This window comes from Phodopus roborovskii, unplaced genomic scaffold, assembly GCF_943737965.1.
Source record: "Phodopus roborovskii unplaced genomic scaffold, PHOROB, whole genome shotgun sequence".
In the NCBI taxonomy this organism is placed as follows: Eukaryota; Metazoa; Chordata; class Mammalia; order Rodentia; family Cricetidae; genus Phodopus; species Phodopus roborovskii.
The window spans coordinates 1,474,329-1,490,233 of NW_026126627.1; the positions used below are offsets into that span (position 1 = coordinate 1,474,329).

Below are 15,905 nucleotides of genomic sequence, written 5' to 3' on the forward strand. Positions count from 1 at the left end.
CACAGGAAAGTGACTGCAGACACAAGATTGACATTGCTACAGCTTCATGGAAGAGTCTGACAGACATTCTGCAGAACACAGAGAAAAGTGACTGACAAACTGCCAATACAAGAAAACAGTTTAAAGTTTCCTGCTTTGCTGAGGAGTCTGCAAGACACACTATGGGCTATAGGCTGAAGATGGAACATTATAAAAGAACTTCAGATGCCTGACCAGGCAGCAAGTTGTCTCTGTCATTTCTAGAGTTTATATATTATCCTTCTGTGGTCTTTGATGGAGTTGAAGAGAGATAGTTATGATTATAGTTTTTCCTTAGTTAGGATTAAAGATAAGTTACATTTAAGATTTTAGACTCACAAAGATAGGATAGATGATAGAAAATTTTCTTTAATTCCTGATAATGTTAAAAGATTAAATATTGTTACCTATAGTTCTTATTTGATAACTTTTTTGTTACATATTTTACTATGTTAAAGTTAAAATTCTCATTTTTATTTTAGACAGAAAAGAGGAGATGATGAGAGATGCCATTCTGTAATATGTTACTCTTTTTGGTTAATGAATTGGACTATAGGAAAGCAAAATAGGTGGGACTAGGAGAGATGTAGGATTCTGGGAAATGTAGTAGAGTCACGACGCGATCTCAGGAAGAGGACGCGAGTCTGGTGTTCTCAGTAAGTTAAGATCATGTAGAAATATGTGTGTGTGTGTGGTTATGGGTTAATATTTAAGACAGAGCTAGGTAATTAGAATTAGGTAACCAGTCAAAAGTTCCCTACGTTTCCTAATTTATACAGCATCTCTGTGTGTTATTTGGGGCTGACACGATTATGGGACCAGGTTGGCAGGGAAGTTCGTAACAGTATTTCCCTCACTTATACTGGTTATAGAAAATAGACAGACCTTTCATACATTGCTGGGTTGGTATATAAAATAGAGCAGCTAGTATGGAAAAATAAAAAGCTTGCAGTTTCTCAAAATGCTTAGCATAGAGGGTTTATGAGATACAATGGCAACCAAAAATCTTATACACACACACACACACACACACACACACACACACACACACACTCAAACCCAAAGTGGTGTACACAACTGTTCATAGCAACATTATTCCAAATGCCAAAAGGTGAAAAGAGCTAAATGTCCATCAACTAACTAATTGTTGGAATTTTGCTTATCCATCTATATAATGTAACTCAGTTATAAAGGGTTATAAAAGTTTATTACATTCCACAGTCTACATGGACCTCAAAAGCATTATGCTACATGAAACTAGCCACATATCATGTTATTCCATTATCTGACAAGTCTAGAGTAGGCAAATACATAGACATGGGAAGTAGATGAAATTGATGTCTTTAGTGTGACTGTTTATTTACTCCACAGGCCTGCACAGTGCCTTTACAGCTGGGTGCTAAGAAGAAAACAAGAGCTTGAGGTAATGATTCTATCCGGCAGATCTAAAGCCAGGCCCTCATTTTGCCATTTCCAGCCATGACTGAGGAAAGCATCTATGTCTTCATGCTTTAGTTTATTCATCTGTAGAGGCTACAGTGGGCTCATAGGGTGTGTAATAGGCTTAGTAGTAGATATCAGATGCTTAGAACTGCACAAACAGTGATAACATGCTAGTGATAGCCACACCTAGCATTTGAGAAAACAGTGTGGTCTGGCTTTCACATACCCATCAAATGCTTGCATACTAAGGACTTGGTACAGGGTCTTACAAGGAGGGTAATCTAACTCTCTCACCCCCCACCCCCCGTGTACACAGGCATGCCTGTGCATGTGTGTCATGCTGCATGTATGGAGGCTAGAGAACTTCCACCTTAATGTGGATTCTGGGTATTGAACTGAGATATCCAGATTTGTGCAGCAGGTACCTTTCCCCACTAAGCTGTCTTGCTGTCCCCGGAAGTGTCACTTTTTGAGAGGTGGGCTAGTGGGTAGTGTTAGCTCACTGGTCATGCCATTAAAGGGGCTGTGGGGCACGCCATGCATTTTCCTTTTCTCTTTCACCACCTGGCTATGAGGTGAATGGCTTTGCCATGTGCTGATGTATGTGCTGTCATTCCACAGGTCTCCAAACAGCAGGCACAACCAGTTGTGCACTGAAACCTTCAAACTGTGAGCCTTCTTTCTTGATAAGCTGATTATCTTGTCCATGTGTTATAGTCATAGCTAATACATGTGCCTTCGTGTATAACTATATTAAAATGTGTTCTATAAAAATATACAAAAATAGAAATTAATGTGTTTGAGATATAAGAATGGAACCCTGCTGTGGCAGTGGAAGCCCTGTGCTGAGCTTCCACTCAGGCTGAGAACTCTGTAGTCATCTGGGCCCAGATCACGAGCCTTGGGACTGACACTCCATGTGCCAGCTCCTGAAGGGTGTGGAGGAGCAGGTCCTGTAGAAGCAGATGCTATCAATGAATAGGGCCAGCCAGCCCCCAGCTTGGAGCTGCTGTGCTGCAGCCTTGATGCTTGCCTGCTGGGAAATAGACAGCCAGAGGCAATGGTGCTGCTTGCAGGCTAAAAGCACAAAGGTAGAGACTGTGAGCCTTGGGGAGGCCAAGGGAGGGAAAGTGTGTGGGAGCCTGGAGCATGAAAAGAACCTGCCTCCAGTCCTCTTGACTAGCCAGATCACCCTGACTCTGGGCAACAACAGGATATCCAAGATAAGTCCTGGTGATGGCCTAGTATTTATGGTTTTTCAGAAACCAGAAACCTTGAACCAGACCAGTAACTGGTTGCAATGGATATTCACATGTAAAGCTGTTTGGGCAAAAGGATGTACTGTGTGATACACTCCAGTATCCAATGGCACTATGATGAAGGAATAGTGGGGGAGATGGAGGAATGGAGAGGTGCATGTTCGGTGGAGAGAGGGGGAACTAGAGACTTGACATCGATGACAGATGTGAGAGAAGGCTGTGTGTTACCACTGAGACCCAGGCAGATGTCCATGGTCTGCACTGCCACCTCAAGCCATGTTGATGTGCATGGGTAGTCAGTACTGCCACTGGGGGCCAGGTTGATGTGAGTGGCCTGTGCAGTCACCTGAAGTCATATTGGTGTTTATGGTCTACACTGCTGATGAGGGCTGTGTCTGGGTCTGTGGCCTGTGCTTCAGCAGGGTCTGTATTGCTACTAGAGACCATGCTGAGATGTGTGGCATGATGTCCATGGTCCATGCTGTTGCCAGAAACCACTTGGAAGTCCATGATCTGTAAAGGGCAAGGAAGCTCCTTTTGCAGGGACACTCATGACTACAGACTCATGGTTGAAAAAAAAAAGGGACATAGACTTTGGTGACAACTCTTCCCTCAACAAAAAGAAAGTAACAGCCTAGACAGGGAACTGTTAGAAAGAACTCTTTAAAAATTGTAATAAGGATGCTGAAGTGTAGCTCTCCACAATCAAGGACTTCTGGTAGAGCTCAGGGTGGAGAAGGCCTCAGTTTTCTTTAAGCACTTGTCCACTGAGAGCTTGACCATGCTCCATTGAGTATATGGGCAGCACAAATTAGACTTGTGTTTTTTTTACTTCTTCATTTTCATTTGAGGGGAAGGTCACATGGGGGGGGGGGCAGACCTGGAAGGACTAGGAAGTGAGTGTGATCGGGGTGCATGATGTGAAATTCCAAAATAATAAAAGAAAAAACATTATATTGGAAAAGAAATTGAGGACAATTTAAACCTTTCTTGCCGAATCCAACCAGCTGTCTTTGAATACATGGCTCATTGTGAAAATGACCTCAATGCTGGAATGCTGGCAACAGTACTTGTGATCTGTTATTGCTGTTCCCTTCCTTCATCTTTTTTTTTTTTTTTTTTTTTTTTTCTGTTGCAGATGAAGCCTGGTGTAACACAAATGAATAAAAACTCAGAGACTGATATTGGGGTTCAAGCTTGAAACTGAAGATCATAAAAGGAAAGCAGCCAGCCACTAGATCTTACCTCCACCCCAGACTAAAAGGAGGTGCTGTCTTTCCTGACTGGAAACTAAATCTCTTCCTGTGTTCAATGTGGCTGGAGACTAATTGCCTCATGAGACCCTTTGGTTCTTCCTTTTATGCCTCTCAGATCCTGGGATTAAAGGCGCGGGATCCCAAGTGCTGAGATCTCCTTTGTGTGAGCTGTTTCTCTTTAGGCCTGGATCAATTTCCTGTAGTTTAGTGTGGCCTTGAACTAACAGAGATCCATCTGCTTGTCTCTTTAGTCCTGGGACTAAAGGTATGTGCCAGCACCACCTAGCTCTATGGCTTGCTAGTATGGCTGCTGGGATTAAAGTCTGACCTCTATGGCTTGTTGCCTGCTTTGATTTTTGTACCCTCAAGCAAGCTTTAATACATCATAAATAATATATCTCCACAGACTGGGATCCTCAAGAGATGCACCACAAAAGTGGCTATCGTTGACTGTCCAACAGAACTGGAGAACGCTACATTTAAGTCCAAAATGGCATCTGACAGTTCATTAAGTTTGCCGGCAATGGAACTGGTAGCCTTTAGAATGACCCACCATGGGCAGTAATGAAGCAGGGACAGTAGTGGAAATAAAGTAGATTGAGAGATTCATTGCACAGATGCGTACTGACAGTCTTCCATGCCAGGCTCTTCCATGTTAGGCTTGCTTACAATTCTATGTGTTTTCACAATTTTATTTCCTATAGCAATAAACTGCATCCTGACAGCCATTTAGAAAGGGCACAGACATAGAGCAACTGGTGGCAAACAGGTTAGCTCTCCAAGACAGCTTTGGTTTGCAGTCTCTTAAGTCATTTCACAATCATCAGAAAGGTCAAATCATTGTTTTCTTTATTATTTTGAAACAGGGCCTATAGTACAGTCTTCAGAACAAGGGGACTCCACACACAAGATGTTGTCTAACTGAATTCCCCGACTACTGAGAGGGACAGTGCTTCATGTAATTTTGATTCTGAAGGGCTCAACATGGTAACTATAACCAAATTTTGTCTCCAAAACTCCTTGTAGGAAAGGGAGGTGCTGTCAATCAGATTTGATAGAAATAAGACAAGGACTGAAGGTTGTCCAACTCAGCTATGCTCTGCCCCTGGTAAGTTTTTGGCTCACCAAGTCCTTCAGCTGGTTATTTTCATTGATCTGTCTTCAGATATTAGTTGCAAAGGTATTATAGCAATGGTTTTCAACCTTGCTAATGCTGTGACCCTTTCATACAGATAGATACTCAGGCTATGGCAACCCCTAACCACAAAATTATTTTCATTGGTACTTCACAACTGTAATTTTGCTACTGTTACGAAATCATAATTTTCTGATGGTCTTGGGCAACATTCATGAGTGGATCATTTGACTCCCAAAGGAGTCTTGTCCACATGTTGAGAATGCTCTCATGAGCCTTATGGCTAGCACAGCAAACGAGACTTCAGGGATGAGACAGCTACATGGCAGCAAATGATGGTCATCTTGACGTCAGGCCAAAAGGGAAACAAACTCCACTAGAATGAGGAAACATGGCACACAAAACAACCTTTTAAGCTGGTGCCCCTCACCCAGTCTCTCTTTCCAAGATTTTAGCATGGAATGGCTTAATACCTGCCTGAAAACTTTGGGGGGGCTTCAGCCTCAGTTTACAGTGTGGAGAGAAGTGAGACCAAGAATCTCACTGTCCCTTTACAGCTGTGAGGGAACAGCAAGCACAGAGCACTGGGAAGTTCTTCCTGCTCTGGAGCTTGCAAACCTCTGTGGTGCCCTTTTAGGAATTAAGTCTTCATCATCACACATGGTGACTCTTACTGCACAGCAGGACATCCTGCTGTAAAATTTCTGCATATGTATGAGGTCAGTCAGGAGCTAGGGTTGCTATTCTATGGTGGAGTGCCTGTCTATCTGTGGATGAGTCCCTGAATTCTATTTTCAGCACAGAAGAAAAAAAAATACAGTCTGCTACCAAACCAAAACCATCTCAGTACTGCTTCAAGCTGTGTTGAGTATATCTTAATACTCACCCACTAGAAAGGGACCGGTGACATCAGAGCCCGAAAGTTCTGGTAAGCTTCATGGGGAAGATGTCTAATCTGGGCCTTTACAATGAATGGGTGATAACTGCAGTATATTCCAATTCTCAGACAAAAAATGTGAGGCAAACCAGAAGTATGCAGATTGTGTTCATTGGAAACCTTTGAATAGATTAGAAAGTAATACTTCCACACTACTATTTTAAAAGAGAAGTAATACTGACCCAAAGTAACAGGGATGAAAATAGCTATAATTAATTGAAACTTATAGAACAAAACTGCTTCCCTTACTCCAGTCAAGTTTTATCGAAAGTCTAAAATTTTACCAAAAGGTACATTGATAGCTCCAAATAAAAATTACCCTTTTGCCTAGTAAAACTGATTATTAATGATGTTACATTCATATGGCAAAATTATACAGCCATGAAATGATTGCTCTATTGACTCTCACCAACAAAATGCTAAGAAAGAAAGCCTTATGGTGAGTATAGAGATAAAACTGATCCTGGGGACAGTTGTAAAGGGAGAGTGACAGGCAGGAGCAGCGACAGAGTATTTGTGAGGACCTGACTACTTGGTAATCTCTGGCCACACATGCTGACAGTTCTATAGCTAAACCAATCGTCAGCCTAAGTATAGTGAATGTCATTGGCACACTTAAATTTACTCGAGTTGTGCAGATGTAAGTGGAGTTTTGGAAACTGTTTTGTAACCCTTCATGACAGCAAGAATAGTATGAGCCCATTCCTAGAAGCTAATTTTAAACTTAAATTGCCATTTTAATTTGAGAGTTCATTTTCCTTCTGTTTCTGCTTGCAGTAATGTCTGGTTCCTGTAATAACTAATGGTACACTAGTGTCCTGGGGCATCTCGTCACCAGTGAGCTATGCAACCCTGCAAGAACTTGCTCTGATTCACAGGGAACACAGGGCTAATAATACAAATGAGGAGCAGGAGGGGGGCACACCATCCCCTAAAAGGTCTCAGGAAGAAAATTCTTGGATAATCAGACGCAACAATTCCTTATGAGAAGATTGGTAATATTTAGTATAACCCATGTGTCTGGGAAGGATGGCCACAAATCAATCTTTAAATGATCTGTATATTGATGTATTTTTAGAGAATGCTCCAATCCACAATCTACATAAAAATATACTTTCCTACACTTTCCCTTGATAGTTGACTTACTAATTTTCAGAAAGAATTTTGACAATTATAGCTGGATTTTCTTTATTAACCTTGTGGTGAGATGAAAACTAACTTGTAATTTTTCAGCATCTATCTTCTGAGTTCAAGGTACTTCCCAAGCTTAACAATTAAATATATATTAAAAGGAATGTGGAGGAATCAAGCTGAAGAGGCCTCACAGTCAAGGATATAACATATTCAAGGTCACAGTAGCCTTGGACATGGGACAAAGGAGATTTCAATAAATGATCGTTTAAATTATTTTTTAAGCAATCAAGTTACTTAAGTAATTAATGTTACTGATTATTATAGAAATGAAAACCACAGAGTAAACAATCTGAAATCTTGGGGGTGTTAACATGGAAAGGCCCAATGGTATTAAGAAATGAGATGACAAACGTGTTGACACCTGTGTGCTTACTGCCAACAGAAGTCAAGCTGCCACTGGAATGGTTATGAAAATACTTTTGGTAGGCTCTAACTGGAGGGAGCAGCTAGCTGTGGTAGACAGGCACCTGGACTTTTGAAACTTAGGGTTTGACACTGCCTTGTCACTTTGTGACCTTAGGGCCTCTTTGTTCCTGTCTAATGAACAACATTGGTATAGTCAAAGGAAGGGTGGAGCTGGGGACTGAGGATAAGTTATAGAGTACCTTGTAGAAAAGGCTACAGAAAAAGCCCCAGAGACTTCAGATGTTAGAATGTTTTGGAGACTCTGACGGCCAAGCCTCTGTGTAACACAAGAAAATGGCAAATAAGATTTATCCTACTTGAAATACAAAACCAAGAGATCAGAGAAGATAAATTTCTTCCCTTGAGTAGGATGCTTGCCTTAGCATTAGTATGTTGGAGAACACACAGGGAGCTGTCACAGTGAATATGACTAAAGAGTGCAGGTATCTGTATTGACGCATTCTTCAGTTAGTCCTGTCAATTTGGTTAACTTCTACTAGCAATTTTTAAATGTTATTCTCTCTCTCTTTCTCTCAGATGCCTCTCTTGATTGTTCTCCACCTTATATATGGAGGCAGATCTTTAGCTTGAACTTAGACCTCCCCAATCCAACTAGTCTCACTAGCCAGCATGCTCTAGAGAAATTCTGCCTGTCTCCTTTATCATGTTGGGATTTCAGATGGGCCCCTAACCCACCCAATGTTTACAAAGCTGTTGGGGATCCACACTCCAGTCTTATATGGCAAGCTTGTCACCTGATTCATCGCCTCAGCCCCAAGTTCTTCAACCTTTGAAAATCTGAAATTGCTTCTCTTTCTGACAGCAACAGGCACTGTTCTCATACCAAGCTGTTCTAATGACTTCTGTTCTACAGATACCACCCACACTTTAGCCTATCCCTCAACTCTTCATCATCTCATCAGACTTCTGCTTTAGACAACTGGGCTTTTGTTCACAGCCAGACTAGACACTGGGTGTAATAAATTGCAAGAAACAAACTGTTCTGTAGCAACAGCAAATTTGGGATTGAACCCTCACTCTCAAGAGGGCAGAGTGGCTAGAGGCAGGCTCCTCTGCTAATTCAGATGTTTATGGACAACATGAATGCTGCTCAATCCCAGGATTCTGTAGTTTCAGCAATAAACTTAGACAAAACTTAGGGAAAGATCTTGTCTTTCTGGGGATAGGAGAGAGTACAATTCTGATAAAAAAAAAAAATAAAATGTCAAACTGTTTCCCCAAAGCTATTAATTGGTAGGAATATTCAATGTAATTTAGCACTCTGGGTTAAAAAAATGCTAGTTTTGGCTCAATTTAATTCTGTCCATCAGCCCTGAAGTGGGCAGGCACACAGACGGCAGTTTCTGTGAGAAGAAATACCATTCCTGTTTCTAAATACTCTATGGGAGGAACACATGGATTTATTCTATGTACTTCTTATTCAACTATGGTACACAAGAAGCATATACCTGTATAGCAACCACTTCCACTTACAGTCCTTGTAATTAATTTTGGGAACTTTGTTAATTTTCAAAGCTTTATTTGCCTAGAATGCCAGATATAGTGGTTTCTGTATTACTGAGCAGTAAGTAAATCCACCATCCTCCTTGTATACTGGCCCTTTGGATTATGGTATAGGTGATCTATACACACTATTTTATACCATACTCAAAATAGTGCTATAAACAAGTACTGTCTCCCCCTACCCCAGAATTTAGATGAGGTTACTGAGTCTGAAGATACCAGTAACAAGTCCAAGGTCACAAGGGGAAAAATGCTGCACTTAGACTCTTGCAGGTCTGTCTGAGGCTAGTTAGTGCTCTGGGCCACTGTATCCATGGCTCCTGACTTATGGGGTGCTCTGTTTGGGAAAGCCTTGTCAGCTGGCTGCAGAGCAGCAAGAAGCCAGTGGGCACCTGTGATGAAACTGTCAAATGTGGGTGAGTCACTTCTAAGTGAACCTGTACAATTGGGCTAGGGTAGTGAACATATGTCCAATATGCAGGGAACCTGATCTTGAAACAGGTTGCTTGAAACAAAGCAATATTGTAACTGGAGCAAGCAAGGGCTCAGAAACACATTTCTAAATTCTTTATACAATGGGGTATTGCAGGAAAAACAGCTGCAAATGGCATACTCCAGTGAAAAATTCAAAGAGAGACAGATGGCTTCCCTTTGAGCAAAGAGTATTATATAACTTAGAAAACATGGAACTTTATATAAATGGAACAAGGCCTTTCACACTTTAAAATAATTTTAAAATTAATTTTTTTCTCTAAGTTTGGAGAGCAAAAATTACATAGACTTTTATTACTTTTTAATAAATATGGCTTAGCTACATCATGTTCTAATATTGGGCTGAGAAACATCAAGGAGACAGTGAGACTAATTCCTTTGCATGTTATATTAAATGGTGTGGCAATTAATTTAAAAAAAATGCCCAGATTAAACAAAGTCTACAATACCTTTAAAAGTATTCTTCTATAATTAAGTTTTGAGATGAAAAATGAAAAAGTGATGGTTAAATCAAAACTCAAAAATATGAGTCACTGTGCAATTTCTTTCTTACAGGAAGGTAGGTCTTTTCTTTCCCCTAAGGAAAGCACCCGAAATTGTCTTTCTTATGAAAATGATCAGTTTTCAATAAGTTCTTCCTTTTCTTGGTGCTACTATACTGTTCTACTTCTGCAGCTCACGTATGATGACTGGAGCTACCAAGTCCATTAGATAAGTCTATTTTGTTTGTTTCTTTAAAGATGCACACACTGCCATTGAAAGTTTAAAATGGTTCACTCATAGCGGGTTGAATGCAGTTGTACATGCATGAAGTTTAATAACCAGCTATCTACATGACTCCATTATTACCCCAAGGGCTGCACTTCTTAATTAAAAATATTTGAGCTTCACAATAAAGAACTCTATTAAAATATGAATAAAACATTGCAAAGGAGTTTACCAAGCACTCAGCAAATCAATTTCAGTAATCATTCCTAAGAGTAGCACCTTCCCAGGTCAGGGGCCATAGACAGCTATGTCCCTCCTTTGTCAAGAAGTGGCTAGCTACTTGGTGAGAACACAGGTTTTCAATGGGATGCCCATCCACAACTTCAGGTTTTAAGACCTTGAGGCTAAATTCCATAACTGGAACAACATTACCCATTACCCTCTGTCCAGATTCTTAGCTTCTGAACCCAGGGCCATCTTTAGTTCTGCTCATTTCCTCTTCCACATACCATATTATTTCCACATGTATCTGTCTATTGCTTCCCTTCATCTTGACTCTGAACTAGCAGCAAAACACCTGCTGTTCCATTCCTGCCTGTTGCACCCATTCTTGCCAAGCCAGAGGCAAACATCTCAATGATTTACTTAAAGCCCCCCAAATACGATTAGCCTTGGGCTAGAGCCTTCTCTCCTTTAAAAATATGGTCTGGGCTCCATGTTCCTGTCTGATCCCACAACCCAGCTTTGTTCTCAAAGCCTTGTTTCCAATGTTTCTGATGCTTAAAGCACTGTTCCCAGGTTGTTTGCACATCTGGCATCTTAGTAAATTTTTGATCACAGCTCAAATATGACCACCCAGATAATCACTGAAGTATCCGGCATGCTGCCCAGCTCTGCCACTCCAGTACACTATTTTTTTTTCCTATTCTCTCTGCACAGATTCCTTTCCACAGCTGTTATTTTCAACAGCTATAACCCATTAGAGAATGTCTAGCAGTGAGGGGGAATTCCTGACCTTATGCACTCACGGCTGTTCTTATCCAGAAGGTGACCCACATAGCAATGTCCTATCACTTTGGAGGTGATTTAGATGTCCAGCACAGGTGGCAGTGATGCCACTTATGATGACATGTCACTAATCCAAATATATGGCTGAGAGTGCTAGCCCAGCACTGATAACTGCATACTGATGCCAGGACAATTCTCAAGATCGGTATTTGGCATCAAGTGTGACATCTAGCTGGTGTGATTTGTCTGTGTTAGATTTCAATAGTAAGACCACATAGTTAAAGTACAAAGTCAATGAAATTAAGAAAAACTTCCATCAATGATAATTTACTAAGGTGATAAAGAAGAAAAGAATTAAAGGCACACAGAAGTAAAACTATCTTTCTATAGTGACATGATCCTATGTAAAGAAATCTACAAATACAAGTTCACCAAGGTTATAAGATACAAATCAACTGTACTTCTATATATTAGCAATGGACACATAAAGATGAAATAAAAACAATTGGATAAAAATGATAGAATGTGACTAAATTAACAAAAGAAGCTAAATTTGTGGGTGGAAATACAAAGCACTGCAGAAAGGTGGAAAACCAGAAAGATATGCCATGGTGGCATTCACAGATTGACCTGGAGAGCTGATGTCATCCCATCTCAGCCAGTTCCTATGACACATTGCTGTATTTGAGATAATGATCTTATCAGGAAAGGGTTATCTGATTGACAACTCTTCCAGTCTAAGGTGGGCAGACTCATTGCTTTAGGCTTCTGGTGGCACCAGAGATGCATGGTAGACTAAGTCCTTTTACATCACAAGCCAAGAGAAGGAAAGAGGAAAAAGGTTAAATGATGGGATCTGCCTCTCACAATGCCATTCAAGGCCCAGTACCAACAACAGAAGACTTCCCACAGCATATCCCAATAGCCCCACTCTGGACAGCAAGCCTGCAACACAGGGGCCTGTTTTAGTAAATCCATGGCTGCCTTTTATGCCAAAATTAACATTCTCAAATTCATACAGAATGCAAAGCAAGAACAAGGAAATGGCAGAGTACAGTTGGAGAAAGTACACTTCCTGATTTTGAAGCTTACAGAGTTAGACTAACAGAGATAACATAGTAGTGGCACAGAGAATATATATGTATGTATATGTATGTATGTATGTGTATGTATGTGAATAGGTATATATTTTACATATACTGGGAGAAATTTCTTTTTCAAAAAATATGCTGGAACTTTGAATTTCCATATTAAATAATATAGTCAGACAACCCACACACACTACATATTCATAAAGATAATTGAAGAGTCAGAGCTATGAAAGTGTCAGAAGAGCCTGGTGTTGGTGGTGCACACTTTTAATCCTAGCACTCAGGAGGCAGAGGCAGGCAGATCTCTGTTAGTTTGAGGCCAGCCTGGTCTACAAAGCAAGTTCCAGGACAGCCTCCAAAACAATACAGAGAAACTCTGTCTCGAAAAAACCAAAAAAGTGTCAGAAGATGTCTTCAGTAAATAGTTGTGGCCTTGGGTCAGGCCCTTTTTTTTTTTTTTTTTTTTTTTTTTTTTTTTGGATATACTACCAATGTACAGCAATGGAGGAAAACAGCAGGTTCATCAAAATTTTAAATGTTCATGGTTAAAAGGGTACCATAAGTAAATGAAAAGGCAACACACAGAGTGGAAGTAAATATTTTAAATCATATATTTGGTAAGGAAGTTTCATTCAAACTCTACTAAGAATTCTTGCAAGTGAATAATGCTAAGATAATCTAATTAAAAATAGGCAAAGGAATTGAATAGACATTCGTCCCAAAGAGATATATAAATGGATAATATGCACATGAAGTGTTGTTCAACATCATTAGTCATTACAGAAATTCAAATAAAAATCAGTGTGCTACCACTTAACAGCCACTAGGACATCTTAAATACCAAAGAGAAACCAGAAGAAATGCTGATTAGCATATTCAGAGAGTGGAACCTTCAGACACTGCTCATGAGAATGGAAAACAGAACAGACACTTTGGGGCAGTTTGGCAGCTCTTCCTAAGAGCAGTTTCCTATTACTTATCACTTTTACATACGTACTCAAGAATACTCAGTACAAATGTCTATAGGGGAAACAAACAAACAAACAAACAAAACAAAACAAAAAAACCCACTTGGCTATGAAGGTTCATAGTGTCCTCAGTCCAAAACTCCTCACTTGATGAATGAATAAAGAGGTAAGGCATAACCACATAAAGGATGCAGGTTTAGTGTGATGGCTGATCTTGGTTGTCAACCCTGAGGGATTTTCCTGAATTAAATCACTGAAATGGGAAGGTGCACCTTTAATCTGGATCTTTAGCGCAGGTAGAACATCTTTAATCTGGGCTACAGCAGGTGGCAGTCCATATAAAACCATGGAAGAAGGAAGCTCTTGTTCACTCTTTGCCTGCTTACTTTTACTCTCACTGGCAAATTCATTCATTCACTGGCATTTGAAGCCACTTCTTTGGGATTCCAGCATATAGTGAAGATATTCCAGCATATATATCCAGCCTCATGAACTGAACAACTGGATTCTTGGGCTTTCCATTGCTGGACAAGCTGGAGCACAGCCTGTAAGCCACTCTAATACATCATATATATACTTTAATTCCATAAGTTGTGCTCCTCTAGAAAATCCCAACACAGAATGAATCAAGTGCTTTGATGTATATATTCAACAAAGGAATCAGACACAGAAAGCCATATAAGATGGTTCCCTCTGTATGAGCTGTCCAGAACAGGCAGGGAGAAGAAGTAGACCAGTAGTTGCTCAGAACATGGTGAAGGCAAAGGCAACGGAAATGACTTAGTGGGGGCTGGATTTCTTTTGGGATGACAGTGGTGATGACTGCGCATTGATAATATACTAAAACACTCAATTTTAAAGGATGGATTATGTCATGTGAAAGGACCCAATAAAGTAGTCAAATTGAGAAAATCGATTTCTCTGGGTCTCTAGGGGAATACCTTTGTAAAGAAGGCACATTTGAGAAAACTTTCACAGGTTCTTAATTGCTAACATCTAGAACCCACTGTAAGACAATGAGCATGGACTTCTGATTCAAGTGTGTCTCTGAGGAACACTCCATTCCTGTTATAATTTCACTCTTCAATGAGGCAAGGCTACCTTTTGCCTTCAATAATTTTATATCCTATTAAAGTAAGATAGTTGGTCACATTTGCAAATGCAAGACATGGGGCTTGGTGATTACATGGGTTGTCAGAGATAAAACTGGACCGGTCTGAGCTTTCAAACCATTTAATTCTGTGTCAGAGTGTGGGTATGTGCATGAGTGCAGATGTTGAAGGGGGCTGAGGAACCCTGGAACTGGAGTTAAACTGAACTCGGGTCTTCAGCAGGAGTATATGAGTCATCATCTTTCTAGCCCACATCTGAGTTTTGACACTGAGGTCAAACATCTTTGCATGAATGGAAGGTCACACCTGTAGTCTTCCCCCAAAACATAGTTCTTCCACATGCTCATTCCTCTGAAGCTTCTGTCTACTCAGCTGGAAATGGAATACTGACTTAAAAGCTGCTTTTTGGGAGAAGAGGTGTGTTGGACTTAGGCTTTGAACCCAGGAAACTAAATCCCCCCCCCCCCAGAAATAATCCTAAGGGTTTCTGGAAGCTGGTTTAACTCAAGTGCCTCTTGTGAGGAGAACATTTAGAGTCCATCATTAGCTTTCTCTTCAAACTTTGGTTCATTATTCTTTCTGTTACTCTCTTGTATGATGCAAAACACTACTGAGTGACAGGGAACTTCAAGTCCATTTGTGACTTTACGGGCTTACTTTTGTGTTCTGGTTTTGTTTCTGTAAAAAATTACCAGGTAGAAGCAAGTTACTTTTTGGATATATAGATGGATAGAGTGTATTTAACTGTGATAGCAGAATTTTCCATTTGGGTATTGCATTAGGAAGAAGTGGCACACAGTTACCCTCATGGCATGCTGCATATAGGCAGTGATTCTAGAGTTATAACGAGAATCCATGCTCAACTACCCCAGCTGTTGTTCCTGGACAATGTAATCTTTTACACCCGACTGTCCCCAACTGAGCAGTGGGCACAATGGAAGTCCCTATCTTAAAGCTTCGTGCACAGGGGTATGGCACAGTGGTGGAGATACGGAAATGCTCAGATACGTTAGTTACTTCCATTCTAATGATGATAATGACTTGGACTAGGTAGTTTCTAATTCCAAAACGCTGAGAGCATAAGTGGGCCAAAATCTTGTACTATAACAAATACAGAATGTGTTTTGGACATTATACATACAAATTTTCATGTTTGAAAGCAGAATATGTGTGGTTTGTTCTGCAGTATTTATTGTCCTGAGTATACTTTATAAGAAAGTGGAGAAAGAAAAGTATTAATGTGGAAAGGGAAACATCAATCTTTTGGATACAAATGCAGCCAGCACATAACTAGTTTCGGGATTTAGCTGAGGACATGGCTTTACTCTTAACCTTCACTCATATCATTTATTATT

At 40.3% G+C, this 15,905-nt stretch overlaps 2 protein-coding genes across 4 annotated transcripts in view; both read right to left on the bottom strand.

The window, feature by feature from the left end:
• Fam107a (family with sequence similarity 107 member A) overlaps positions 1-10,779 on the bottom strand; it is a 243,880-nt gene extending 233,101 nt beyond the window's left edge. Inside the window, exon 1 of the mRNA XM_051206689.1 lies at positions 10,775-10,779. The gene's annotated coding sequence lies outside the window, so the exon portion shown is untranslated. The remainder of the gene's footprint in view (positions 1-10,774) is intronic.
• Cfap20dc (CFAP20 domain containing) overlaps positions 1-15,905 on the bottom strand; it is a 251,621-nt gene that overhangs the window by 66,026 nt on the left and 169,690 nt on the right. The window lies entirely within an intron of this gene.